The sequence below is a fragment of the Hyaena hyaena genome, unplaced genomic scaffold (genome assembly GCF_003009895.1).
Source record: "Hyaena hyaena isolate Hyena2069 unplaced genomic scaffold, ASM300989v1 scaffold_1059, whole genome shotgun sequence".
In the NCBI taxonomy this organism is placed as follows: Eukaryota; Metazoa; Chordata; class Mammalia; order Carnivora; family Hyaenidae; genus Hyaena; species Hyaena hyaena.
The window spans coordinates 386,825-400,472 of NW_024081693.1; the positions used below are offsets into that span (position 1 = coordinate 386,825).

General features: G+C 33.8%; 1 long non-coding RNA gene across 1 annotated transcript in view; it reads left to right on the forward strand.

The window, feature by feature from the left end:
• The first annotated feature begins 1,373 nt into the window (after window positions 1-1,373).
• Window positions 1,374-13,648, forward strand: part of LOC120223892 — a 37,727-nt gene continuing 25,452 nt past the window's right edge. The window contains exons 1-3 of the long non-coding RNA XR_005526398.1: window positions 1,374-1,432; window positions 1,550-1,604; window positions 4,262-4,297. This is a non-coding gene — a long non-coding RNA (uncharacterized LOC120223892). The remainder of the gene's footprint in view (window positions 1,433-1,549; window positions 1,605-4,261; window positions 4,298-13,648) is intronic.

Consider the following 13,648-nt stretch of genomic DNA (forward strand, 5'->3'; position numbering starts at 1 on the left):
CATGAAAATTCTCATAACCTAAATTTTAAAAAATGGATCTTTGCCCAGGATAATAATGAACTGGGGTATTATTTATCATTTATTTTAATTCTATGAGAGTTATTTTTATGCATTATATATAAGGCATAGCTATTAAATAACAAATTTTCTTCCCAAACAATTCAGTATATTATCTAACTACATTATCTATATGTATGTTCTTATAACTTTAATTATGAACTCTGAGTAAAATTAAGGATCTTATGATGGTTCAGATCTTCAATATCAACAGCTGTGATATAAATTATGTTAATTTTTTTCTTACTAACCATCTTCAGTGTAATTCATAGTTTGGTGGTGTGTGAAATATGCAGTAATTCTCTGTTTTTTTTTTCCATTGTAAGTATCAGTGTGTTTAATTATGCAGCATAACCACCAAACTCATATTAAAAAAGGATAAATACATGAAATAGAAAAACATGAGTTCAGAATATATTTGCATCTTGGTTTCGATTTTTCTTTGATAAAGACTGTGAAAGTTACCCTTGTTTATCAGTGCTTATTTTTCTGAATCAAAATAACAAGTCAGGCCAAACTAGTCTTACCAAATACAAGTCTCAAACAGTCTGTGACTATTACTTTGTAATAGTTGTGGTGAACTGAAAACAAATCCTGACTGATACAAATGATAAATCCACCTTATGCACCAAAAATTGAGTTGCTTATTTTCTGTTTTGCTTTTCAGAAGTAACTTTAGACAAGTAACCCCACTTCTCTGACTCTTATTTGCCCCCTTGATAAAATGTAAACAATAATACTTCATTTATCTGGTTCATGGAATTGCTGTAAGCATGAAACAAGATAATAGAAAAATGGCCTTTAAATTATAAGGTAGATGAGAGAGTTCACCCAAACAAAAATGTCTCAAAATTCAATGCTTTAAAAACAGAAGCAAAAACTGTCCATTGACTTCATCAGAGGTCTCAGGGATAAACTTCTATTAAAAATCACTAGTATTTCTTTTCCTCACTTCTCATCTCCTTGTTGTAGTTCAATCTACCCAAACCTGGCTAGTGTTCCCAACTTTACTCTGAAACTGGTCTACAGTCTAGACAATACACCCAATGCCATTCTTGTTGCTAAATATCAGCATATCGTTATTTATCTAGAATTACAAGCAGAATTTAAGAAAAGTGGCCGTATCATGGGAGACCTTGGGGAAATGTTAGCCCCATCATTTTCTCTATCACTTCTCCTCAAACCATAGTAAATGAATATATGTGATCTATGTAAAACTATTTCCCTATCTTCCTGCAATCATATGACTCCAACTCTGTTCTTAAAGTTCTCCTATGTAACAATTGTAGAGGTGATGTCATTAAGCATCTTCTTCACAAAATGCATGTTTTTCTTGCTTTCGGCAACACCACCATCTTCTGATTTTCCAGGACAGGTATGGTTGCTCCTTCACGGGCACTTTTGCTAAACACACATCTATTTGGCATCTCAAGACTAGAACTCTTTGGAACTTGAATTTAACTCTTCTCTCTTGTTTATATTCTTTCTCTAGATAATCATATCCATTTTTTGACTGTCTGCTGGCTATATGCTGATGAGTCTCAAATGTATGTACATAGAATTTCATCATTAATTTCTACTTCTTATTTGTTCTTTTTTATTTAAGTGCAAGTTTTTAAAATGCAGTGTATTATTGGTTTCAGGTGTAGAACTTAATGATTCATCACTTACATATAACACCCAGTGCTCATTCCAACAAGTGCCCTCCTTAATTCCTGTCACCCATTTCGCTCATCCCCTCACCCACCTCCCGTCCAGCAACACTGTTTGTTCTATTTAGTTAAGAGTCCATTATGGCTTGCCTCTCTCTGTTTTTATCTTATTTTATTCTTCCTTCCCTTTCCCTATGTTCATCTGTTTTGTTTCTTAAATTCCACATATGTAAAATCATAGGATATTTGTCTCTTTCTGACTGCCTTTTTTCACTTAGCGTAATACTGCTATTGTCATAAATTGTAAGCTTTCCTTCTTTGAAATCTCACATGCATTTTACTTTCTCATTTCCCGAATTTAACAGTTTTCTCTCAAAACTTATTTCCTTCCCAGCTTTCTCATGCCAGTAAATGTCAATTCTACCAAAGTCAAAATACTCAGAATTTTCCATGACTTTTCTTTCTCATTTACTTTCAAAATCTATTCATCGGCAACTTAATTTCTTTGCACCACCTAAAAACAATCTCTAGTACAGCCATCTCTCCCCCTTACTACTGCCAGCCACTCTCTCTACTTCTTCTCTGACTTCTTTAATCAATTCCCCACAGAACAACCAGATGGTATTGTGAAAATGCCCTCTGCTTCTAATATGCTGAAGGCTTCCAATTGTCTTCACATGTTTTCAAAAGCCTGGGTGATTACCCCCTGCTTATCTCTCTTGTTTTATCTAGTGCCATTGTTTTGACACAGCTACAGAAGGCTTTTATTCTTCTGAGGGTATTAATTTCGTTCTTGCTCCAAGACTTCTGCACATGCTGCTATTCTGTTATGACAGCCTGCTCTCCACACATGTACCACCTTGCTAACAGTCCCTTTTACCCTTCCCTCCATGTCTCCTTCTCTTAATTCAGGAACCATCTTGTCACCTCCTGTGAAAGACCCTCCCCCACTGTTTCAAATACATATGCCTTATACGGCATCCCACATTTGTGTATTTGTTGTGATACCTGCTACAAATGATCTGTCCACTTGTTCTTTTAATAGCTTAGTAACTGTTTTCACTGCTTTAATTGTACTCCTGAAGAGAACAAGAACCACCTACACTGAACAATTGCTTCAGTGTCTGGTGCATAGTACCTGTACCTGTCTAGTGTACAGAGAAAAGGAAGTAATTAAGGATTGTTTTTGAAGTTTATTTATTTATTTGTTGAGAGAGAGAGAGAAAGCATGAATGAGGGAGGGTCAGAGAGAGAGAGGACTGGGAGAATCCTAAGCAGGCTCCAACCTGTCAGTTAATAGCCTGATGTGGTGTTTGATCTGAAAACTGTGAGATCATGACCTGGGCCGAAACCAAGAGTCATGTAGATGCTCAACCAACCAACCACCCAGATGCCCCATTAATTAAGGATTTTAAATGATGCCGTATAACTAATAATAGTTTCTTATATTAGGCAAAATATGAGAAATATATTGACACCTTTAGTTAAAGAAACTTTGGCCATCCATATATTCTCATGCACAGTTTTATTTTACTTTTTATCTGCAATATCTCTTAAACATAGTAGTTACTAATTTATAAATATCTCTTTTTATTATTTATAGCATATTTATTATAAATAATAAAATAAAATATTATTTTATTATTTATAGCAACCTGTTATCTATATATAATTATTACCCTTACTGTGTAGATGACAAATCTAAAATTTACAATAGATGAATAGTTTGGGGTCTTTTGTTTTTTGTTTTGTTTGTTTGTTTGTTTTAGATAATAGAATTAAACAAGAGTCAAACGTGAAATCCTATTCAGTTCTTCGGATTCCTGAGGCAGGTTTAAAAAAAAAAAAAATCACCTCACAGGATGCCTGGGTGGCTCAGGAGGTCTGACTTTTGTTCAGGTCATGATTTAGTGGTTGGTGAGTCTAAGTTCTGTGTTGGGCTCTGTGCTGACAGCTCAGAGCCTGGGACCCATTTCGGATTCTGTCTCCCTCTCTATTTGCTCTTCCTCTGCTTGTTCTCTCTCTCTCAATAATAATAAACTATGAAAATAATGAAAAAATCACCTCACATGATTACATTTCACAGAGATGAGTCTACTCATCTGTTCATTATAATTAATTCTATCATTTCTTCATTAAGCACCCATTAACTACAAAATCTGACTTTTCTGCAAAAAGGTCAAATCTTTCACTCACTTCATTTGTACTGTCACCACAGGTCTGAGTGTAAGGTTGTGTTGCTGAGGGCTCAGACTGGAAAAGCTCAGGCACAAAGAAAACATGATTTCTTATGCATCTTTTTATAAAATTGATGTCACTGAACTATTAATAAAAGTTGATTATTATTATAATAATATTAGTATAATATTATATATTACATATAATATATTATAATATATAATAACATATTATAATAGTATTAGTATAATAATATTAATATTATTAATATTAGTATTAATGTACTCATTAACTTGAAAAGCATATGTGCAGTTTATTTGTAATAATTTTAAAAACCATTTATGATTAAAACAACCTTCTAAACTCTCTTATAGAAAGAAGAAAACATTTGGATCAAAGAAACAGCAAAGGTATAATTCCTTGGATATGTGAATTGCTATTTGTAAGCATGATCATATGTCACATAAATCTATTGGTGTGACATTCCTCATACCACATTATTTGGAACTGAATTAGTATGCAGCATCTACATGACAAAAATAAAAGCTACGTACTAATGCTAATTAATCTGAATAATGATCTCGTGATAAGATGGGTCATAAACATCATTTATGATTTAATTTTATATAAATCAAGATGAACATCATGCGTAAATGTTAGTTAAATGATGAAGAATAATATTGTCATGATTGCGATGAGTTTATTGTTGAACAGATGATGAGGAGGAGAAAGATGGGAGTAGTTAGTTCCTGTAGCTCAATAAAACATATGGAAATGAATGCTTTCATTAATTATTGGAGAAAATAATGAAAAAAATGTTCTCCTTCCCCTTGGAAAAGATTATATCAAATACTTATTTTTGACAGGGCCAAATAATTACTGAAGTGTTTTACATCTGTAATATGGTCTGATGGTAAAGGATATTTCATCAAAATCAAAGTACCTATCTCCATCCTTCCCTATTTTATGTATTATGTATTTCATTTGCACTGACATTGTAAAAACTCAGAGAAAAAGTCAAGTTACTGGGAACCTGAGTGGCTCAGTTGATTAAGCTTCTGGTCAGGACCTCAATGTTTGTGAGTTGGAGCCCAACATCAAGCTCTCTCTCCCTCTCTCTCTGCCCTCCCTTGCTTGTGTTTGCTTGCTCTCTCTCTCTCTCAAAATAAATAAACATAAACTTAAAAAAGTCAATTTAAGATAATATGCATGCCTTTTCTCCCTCTCAATGACTAATAACTTTCCACTTGAATTATATCCCTTTTCATCCCCAAATCACATACTAGAGATTGAATATCTTATGACTGCTTACTCACTTAACTTCATCTTTGAATTCACTTTACTTTCTCCCTAACCCCATACACAATCAAGTTAGCAATTAGTTATACAAAATATCCTTCAATTTAATTTATTTAAAAAATTAATTGAATAATATATGTTTCCAGCACAATTCCTTTTATGTAAGGGTCTAAAGGAATAGTGCTTCCCTTCAAAGCATTGAGTGTGTAGTGAACCTACTTGAAGAAGCAAGGAGAATTAGCAAGATTTTAGGAGTGGTCCACAGAAGTGATGTGTGGAGTTTGTCTGGAAGAGTAAATTGTTTCTCTCTCTCTCTTTAAGTTTATTTATTTATTTTTGAGAGAGAGAGAGGAATAGAGAGAGAGTGCGAGAGAGAGTCCCAAGCAGGCTCCACACTCTCAGTGCAGAGCCCGATGCCAGGATAGATCTCATGAAGAGTGAGTGAGATCATGACCTGAGCCAAAGTCAAGAGTTGCATGTATGCTTAACCAACTGAGCCACCCAGGTGCTCCAAATCATTTTTCTATGCAGGAAAGGAAACTGTTACAATGTAAGGAGGGGAACATGTATATAATTTAGAATTGTTAGAGTCTGAGTAAATACAAAAATTATAGAGAAATAAGAAGTGAAGAGTATTAAGGGGTGGATGTAAAAGATAAAACTGGAGATAAGCATTAACATGCATTTTTTTCCTCTGAGCACATTGGTATGGTCAATTAAAAAAACTCTTTTAAGGAGCTAATTCTGCTAAAAACTTAATATACCGATTAAGAGTAGGCACAAGTAAGAAGCATATTAAAAAAAAATCTCCAAAAGGAGGCAGTGCCCAACAGCTTTACCATTTCTTATTGTATGTATTATCATAAAATAATTTTAACTGATATCTCTGCATTTCCCACCTTTTGTTTGCACATTACGTGGCTTATCATAAAATAGTCTTATTTGTCCTTCTCACGTTTTCCCTCTGCTGTCACATAGTACATTGTTTACCTATATTAAAGCAATCATCATTATTTTACTAAATTGCTTCCCTATTTCTATTCATGTAATACATAAACTAAATTTGTAACAGTAGGTAACAACCAAAAAACAACTTCATTCTTGATTATTTATTCTATACAGACATTTGGAATAGATTCACCAACCAGCCTTACAGACAAATTTAGTTAAACATTATATATCATGTCTAACTTAGTCCTACAGATGAAACATATTTTTTGAAACCATACTTATTTTAAGTACTGTAAGCCTTGTAAGTAACATTGAAGATTAAAAGTTTATTTACCTAAAAGATGTCATTGGATGGTCTCTCCTAATGAAATTATTTCAACTCACTTCTTAGCTGTTGTTGTCCTTTCTGGCACATCTATCTTTGTTTTACTTTGTTCGAGGATCGATCTATCTGGAAAACCTCAGTGTGCATTCTTCATACATATATAGTTTCACTTTCAACATAATTTGGGTTTAAAGGTGTTAATTTAAGGGACAGAAATAAATTGAAAATCTGTCTCCCTTGCCTTTCTTTTCTCTGAAGAAATTGTCAAGAGAGGAAGGCATTCTATTTTCAGCATTATTCCTTAACTGACTTTGATAGTCTGTGTTCCCACATGCAAAACACAATTATAGTACCTAGAAACTACATTAGCACTAATCTCACTAATTTTATTAGAATTATTTTCATGCTTTTTGTTTAAATTGCAAATGCAGAATTCATCAAAATATCATCTTCCTTGGGAAATAGCAAAGGCATGGCTTGTCTTGTGGCTATACTAACAATCACAAGGGTCATTTTAGGGAATGGCCCAATAATTAATGCTAGTAGGGTAAGAATAACAGAGTGTTCTACATTTATTTTGTAATAATCTAAAAATATAATCTTTCCTATAGTTCCTTGAGTGTCATTTTTATTCCTATTTTCATTTTTATAAATTATTTTAGACTACAAATAAGATCACTTATTTTTGAATACAAAACGGAATATGCTATTGACATTCTTATTTTTTATTGTATTCTAGTTTGGGGGAAAAAAACAGCCTTTCCTCATAAATACACTTACTACTCTTTCTATGGCTTTGAGAGTAGACATAAATCAAGAACACATAAAATGGAAGCTATTTTTATGGGTATAAAATCACTATTCATTATATAATTTTATTGGGTCACAATATGTAAATATAATTCATGATACACAAAAGATTGCATAATTCTAACTTTGTTTCTGCTCTTATTTTCAATCTGAAAATAACTATAAGCTAAGTGAAATGTCCTTCCTGGGTCTTTCAATTTCATGAAAGTAGTATGAATTTGCTACTACTGTAAGCTGTTTAACGACACAAGTTTATCAACTGCTAAGTATGCTTAGAGTACAAATAATGTCATGTTTTATTGTTTTAAATGAAATTTAGGTTAGCCTTCACCATAATAACACTTGCCAGTGATCCTGATTCAATGTGTTTCCAGGTCGATCTTTCCTTCTTCCTAACAAAGAAAACTGTTTCCATGAAAAAATGCAGGAAATGTGCTTGGCCATCTGTCTGCAAATTTCCAAAACCTGGAGGGACCCCTTGAAAGCACGTGGCTAGGCAGTGCTCCCACTTCTTCCTTTCTATGAGATGTTCATCCAGACTCCCCACTGCTGTGGCTTCCATTGGGCTGCCGTCATCAGCATCCCCCAAAGCCTCTGATGCGAAACCACCTCACATGTTCACTTTTCTGTATATGTTAAAGAGCATGCGGGTTTGAACACCTTAGTCTCCTGGAATCCAACGTCACTTGGTCAGACCTGCTGCCTCATTTCCCATCTTTTGTTTTAAGCTTATTTATTTATTTCTATGTTTATTTTTGAGAAAGAGACAGAGCATGAGTGAGGGAGTTGTCAGCAGAGAGCCGGATGTGGGGCTCGAACTCAGGAACAGTGAGACCATAACCTGAACCAAAGTTGGTTGTTAACCAACTGAGCCACCCAGGCATCCCAACTTTATTTACCTATTTTGAGAGAAAGAGAAAGAGAGAGAGCACATGTGGGGAGGGGCAGGGGAGAGGGAGAGAGAGACTCTCAAGGAGACTTCAAGCTGTCAGCACAGAGCCTGATATGGGGCTAGATCTCACGAACTGTGAGAATATGACCTGAGCTCATTTCAAGAATCTGAGGCTCAACCACTGACCCACCCAGGAACCATCCCGCCCCCAGTCTTTTAAACTTTAGACTTTAAATCCTCCTTCTTCTCTGTTTAGACAGTTCAAAATAATGTTTTCTTTAGCTTCTTTCAAAGTATTAAGCAATATTTAGAGTTTGCATTCGGAATGTTCCTACTTTCCTCTTTTATTCACACACACACACACACACACACACACACACACACACAAGTTAATCTACAGGAGTAAATTGAGGCTAAAGACAGTACTTGAGTACATCCTGGAGAGGAGATGTAAATGGCATTTGATTTCTCTTTCATTCAGGCTAATGAGTCTGTCTATTGAAAACTGCCATATATTTTCTCAATAGGTTATTCAGCTACATTGAACTTGCAAGACTACAGTCTTATTATATTTTACTCTAAAATTGTGTTTTTATGGACTTTGAGTAATATCAATCCTGAGTTTAAAAGAAATACTGCTTTATGTAGTCACTCATAATCCAAATGTGAATATAGGTATATATAAATATATATGTGCATGTATATAAGCATAGATATGTGCAATACATATACCTATATGTATGAGTGTATATGCATATACATATTGTCTACATTTGTATTGCAGTAAAAAATAGTCTGTTATAATCTTTTGTTGCTGGTAGGAGAACTGGGAGATAAGAACAACCTGGAATATTACAATAGATTAAATCTTTTTTTTTTTGCTTTTTAGTCTCCTTTTTCCTTAAATCCTCACTACTTCTGCAAAATTGACTCTCCTAAAATTACCACCTTATAGTTTCTACACCCTGTACAAAAATCTCTAATGGCTTTCCTTTGCTCAAAACAGAAGTCTTCAAAATTGTTTTAATTTTGTCTGAAAATAACGATGACAAAAAATCAAATATGTCTATGACATTATAGTTAAGATTTATGTGGATGGTTGTATAATTCATGGCAATAGCGAATAATCAACTGATTTTTTTCCCCACTATGTAAGTGTATCATTATGCTAGGGAAGGACTATGACTTACAAAGGGGCTAAATTGAAACTCATTCTAATTTATAATGAGTTGTAATTAAAATTATTGAAAATTACGTGTCTATATTAGAAATTAATTAGGGGCACCTGTGTGGCTCATTTAAGCATCTGACTTTGGCTCAGGTCATGACCTTGTGGTCTGTGGGTTCAAGTCCCACATTGGACTCTGTGCTCACAGCTTAGAGCCTGGAGCCTGCTCCAGATTCTGTCTCCCTCTCTCTCTGCCCCTCCCCCATTTACACTATGTCTTTCTCTCTCTCAAAAATAAATAACCATTAAAATTTTTTAAAAATGAATTAGTAACACATCCTTTTCCAAACACTCTAATGGGTTACAACATCACACACACACACACAAAAAGAATCATGACTTCAAAATAAATTTCACACTCAAATTTTCATTAAAGGTCCTGCACAAATCAATCCCTATTTACTTCTTTAGCCTTATTTTCTAATATCCCTATTCTATAATCATCTTTGAAACATATTTTATTCATTTTACCTGGAAAACTTTGTTTATAATGTTTCCCTCCTTCTTTTATTTATCCAAGTCCTATCTCCTTTTAATCATCCCTTACAGCAAATTATATTGCATCTGAGTTTATAATAATTTGACCACTTCTATGAAAGCAAGTAGGACTTACAATTCTGGCAATATATTTTATTGATTAATTTTATGTGCTACCACTAGACTTAAATATAGCATACATATGTGTGTATATTATAGATGCTATATATTACATGCAGTACATTACATATATATTATATATACTGCACATATTCATATATGAGCACACACACAGGTAGCATATATCTCCTTTGAACTCATAAAATATGTATGTCTCTCAGCTGATGTGATCTTGTCCTTTATGAGACATGAAATTACCTCAATCCTTCTATAGAAAAATATCAAAACTAATATATCAATTCACAAGAACATACAATCTTAAGATTTTACACTGTTTCTTATTGCTTCCAAATTTCATACATACATTGCCTCTTACTGCCTGCATACAGCTCCTTTCTTCCCACTGTGCCATAATTGTGTGCCACGGCACACACATCACTGTTCTCCATTTCAGAGACAGAGAAGAAAATAAAATATTTTATGTGACCATTCTGTGTATGCCAAACTTCAATAAATTTTGGAGAAAACGTGTGGTACAGGACTAAATGTAAAGCAAAGATACCTTGGATTTTAGTAACATGCAAACCTGTCTTTTGATATTCTTCACACCCTACCATCGGAAATGTCATGTTGATGCTTCCTCTTCCAGAGTCCAACCACACACGCTACTGCCTATCCCTTTAACTCCTGTCTTTCTCTTCTCTTCCCCTTTTGCTTTTATTTCTAAATTTCTCTATATTCTGTAGAGTTTCTTTGCTATCTCTTTGTTTTTCTTTGTAAGGCTTGCTATGGACTGACTTGTGTCTCTGCACCTCCCCAAACTCATATGTTAATGTTCTAACTCCCAGTGTAACTGTATTTGAAGATCAGGCTTTTAGGATGTTATCGGGATTAGGTAAGTCATAAGGGTGGGGTTCTTAGCTGATAGGATTGGTAGCTTTATAAGAAAAAGACAAAGAGCTCTATCTCCCTCCATTTGTACACACTGAGGAATGGTCATGGGTGGACACAGTGAGAAAGTTGGCCATAACTTTGATCTCGGACTTTCATCCTCCAGAACTGTGAGAAATAAATTTCTGTCACTTAAGCCACCTGTCTATGGTATTTTGTAATGTCAGCTAAACTACAGTATGATAACACCTATTTTGAAATCCCCATAATTCTATTTCTGTAAAACTTTTCATGTTATTTCTTAAATATGGATCATTTTCTCCTAAAGAGTAAACTTTATACCAGATAGTAGTGAAAAAATGTTATTTCTGCACCTTGCTTCAATTAAATTCAGTCCATATGATGAAATTTGGCATTTTTGTTTTCCGGTGATGCCTTCTAGAATGCCCTAGGCATCCTGGGAATGAATAAGATTGACAATAGATTAAAAATAGCCATGACTAGCTTATGTACAGCCTGTGGACTACTGTCAAAATTATAAAATTAAGTAGATTATAATTGATAAACCTAATTAATTCTTTGTCCACTCTGTATTAACTGCTTTCATCTGTAATTTTTCTATATCCATATATTTACCCTTATCATCAAGTGAAAGTCTTTTCCAAAAAAAAAAAAAAAATAACATTTAAAGCACAGTGTTACCAGTCAACATGGCCTTTTAAGATAGTTGGTTTTAATATAGCTCTAAGTAAGTATGGACTAGAAATTTCTTTGACTGTAGCTTAATTTGTTGGCCAAGAATAAAACTCACTCATTCCTCTTAAGCTATAAGTTACCAGTCCTGATAATTTTGGAAATATTTTTCTACCTTTTGTAGACAATCTAAACTAAGAGTAGGTTTATTTAAAAAGGATAAGTTGGGACACCTTGGTGGCTTAGTCAGTTAAGCCATCAGCTCAGAGCCTCCTTGAGATTCTCTGTCTCCCTCTCTTTCAGCCCCTCCCTTGTATGTGGGTGCATGCTCTCTCTCTCTTTCAAAAATAAATAATTAAACATTTAAAAATATAAAAAAATAAAAAGCATAAGTTACTTGTGTCTTTCTAAATACACCTGATAATATAGCTTAGTGATGCCAGTGTTGCTTTGAAACATTGTGTCCCTCAGCAAAACACCAACTTTGATTTCAATATGGCCAATTCAGTTTCATTCACTCTGATGAGTTGAAAATATTCACCTTTTTTTTCATGTGAAGTTATTAAACATTTTCTTCTTACTAACGGAAAACTTGAAACTTAAAAATTTTAAATTTTTCATGAAAAAAGATAAATGGTGTCACAGTTGTCTGGCTTTTAGTTTGAATTGAAAACAAACCTATGACACCAACAGATTTTAATTTTCTTTTTCTTTTTATAATCCTCTAAAAATTGTTATTGAATTAGGTCAGTAAGTAAATTGCTGATCAGAAAAAACATATACTGGGGCGCCTGGGTGGCTTAGTCGGTTAAGCGTCCGACTTTCGCTTAGGTCATGATCTCGCGGTTCTTGGGTTCGAGCCCCGCGTCGGGCTCTGTGCTGACTGCCGGCTCGGAGCCTGGAGCCTGCTTCAGATTCTGTGTCTCTCTCTCTGACCCTCCCCTGCTCGCGCTCTCTCTCTCCTAGAAATAAATAAAACATTAAAAAAAGAAAAAGAAAAAACATATACTTCAAGTAGTAGTATAATGAAAGTTACTGTTCAAATCTATGTCTCAGTAAACATTCTAGATTTTTCTCAGGACTGAATGGTATTCCAGTGTGTGTGTGTGTGTGTGTGTGTGTATATAAAATACCACATCACCTTTATTCTTTCACCTGTCATTTGCAACAACATGGATGGACTTTGAGCACGTTAAGCTAAGTGAGAAAGACAAGTACAATATGGTATCACTTATACGTGGAATCTAAAATACCTAAACTAGTAAAATCAGAGGATAAAATGGTGGTTACCAGGGAATGGGGAAAGAGGAATAGGTTAGATGTTACTTAAGTGTACAAATTTGCAACAAGTGGTAGATAAACCTAGAGATCTAATGCACAGTATAGTGATTAAACACAACAATATTGTATTATAATCATCAAACTTGCTAAGAAACTACCACATAATTATTCCAGACACTAAAATGAAATGATAATTAGGTAACACAATATAAAGTGTTAATTATTATCACCATGGCAATCATATGTATATTAAAATATGTGTACCAAATTAATGTTGTACACCTTAAATTTACACAATGTTGCATGTCAAATATATTTCAGTAAAATATCATAAATTTTTGTATTTAAGAGTTAAAACAGACTGGCCATAAAGATGTAATGCCTTCAAATGTAGCTAGCTATGGGTTTTATTTTTATATAGTTTTCTGTACAATTCTGAAAACTTGGGTAAGCTAGTTAACCTGCTTAAGTTTATGAAGTAGTGATAACTATACCTAATTCGTGGAATTGGATTGAGAATTAAATTTTAAAAATGATTAAATAGGATGTTTCTCTCCATAATGTTTCTTACTTCTTAGGTATTCAAGATATACCATTATTATTATTTTTAATAATTGCTATAAATATAAATTAAAATAGTAAAAATTTAAAATCCTGAATACAAGAAGTATAAAACAATATGCTTTTATGTTCAACCTGTGTCAATTCTTGGTAAAGGAAATGATGAAGATTAAAAACACTCCTTTGCATAGAATGCAAGAAATTTCACTTTCTGGCCATATTCTACCTTTGAA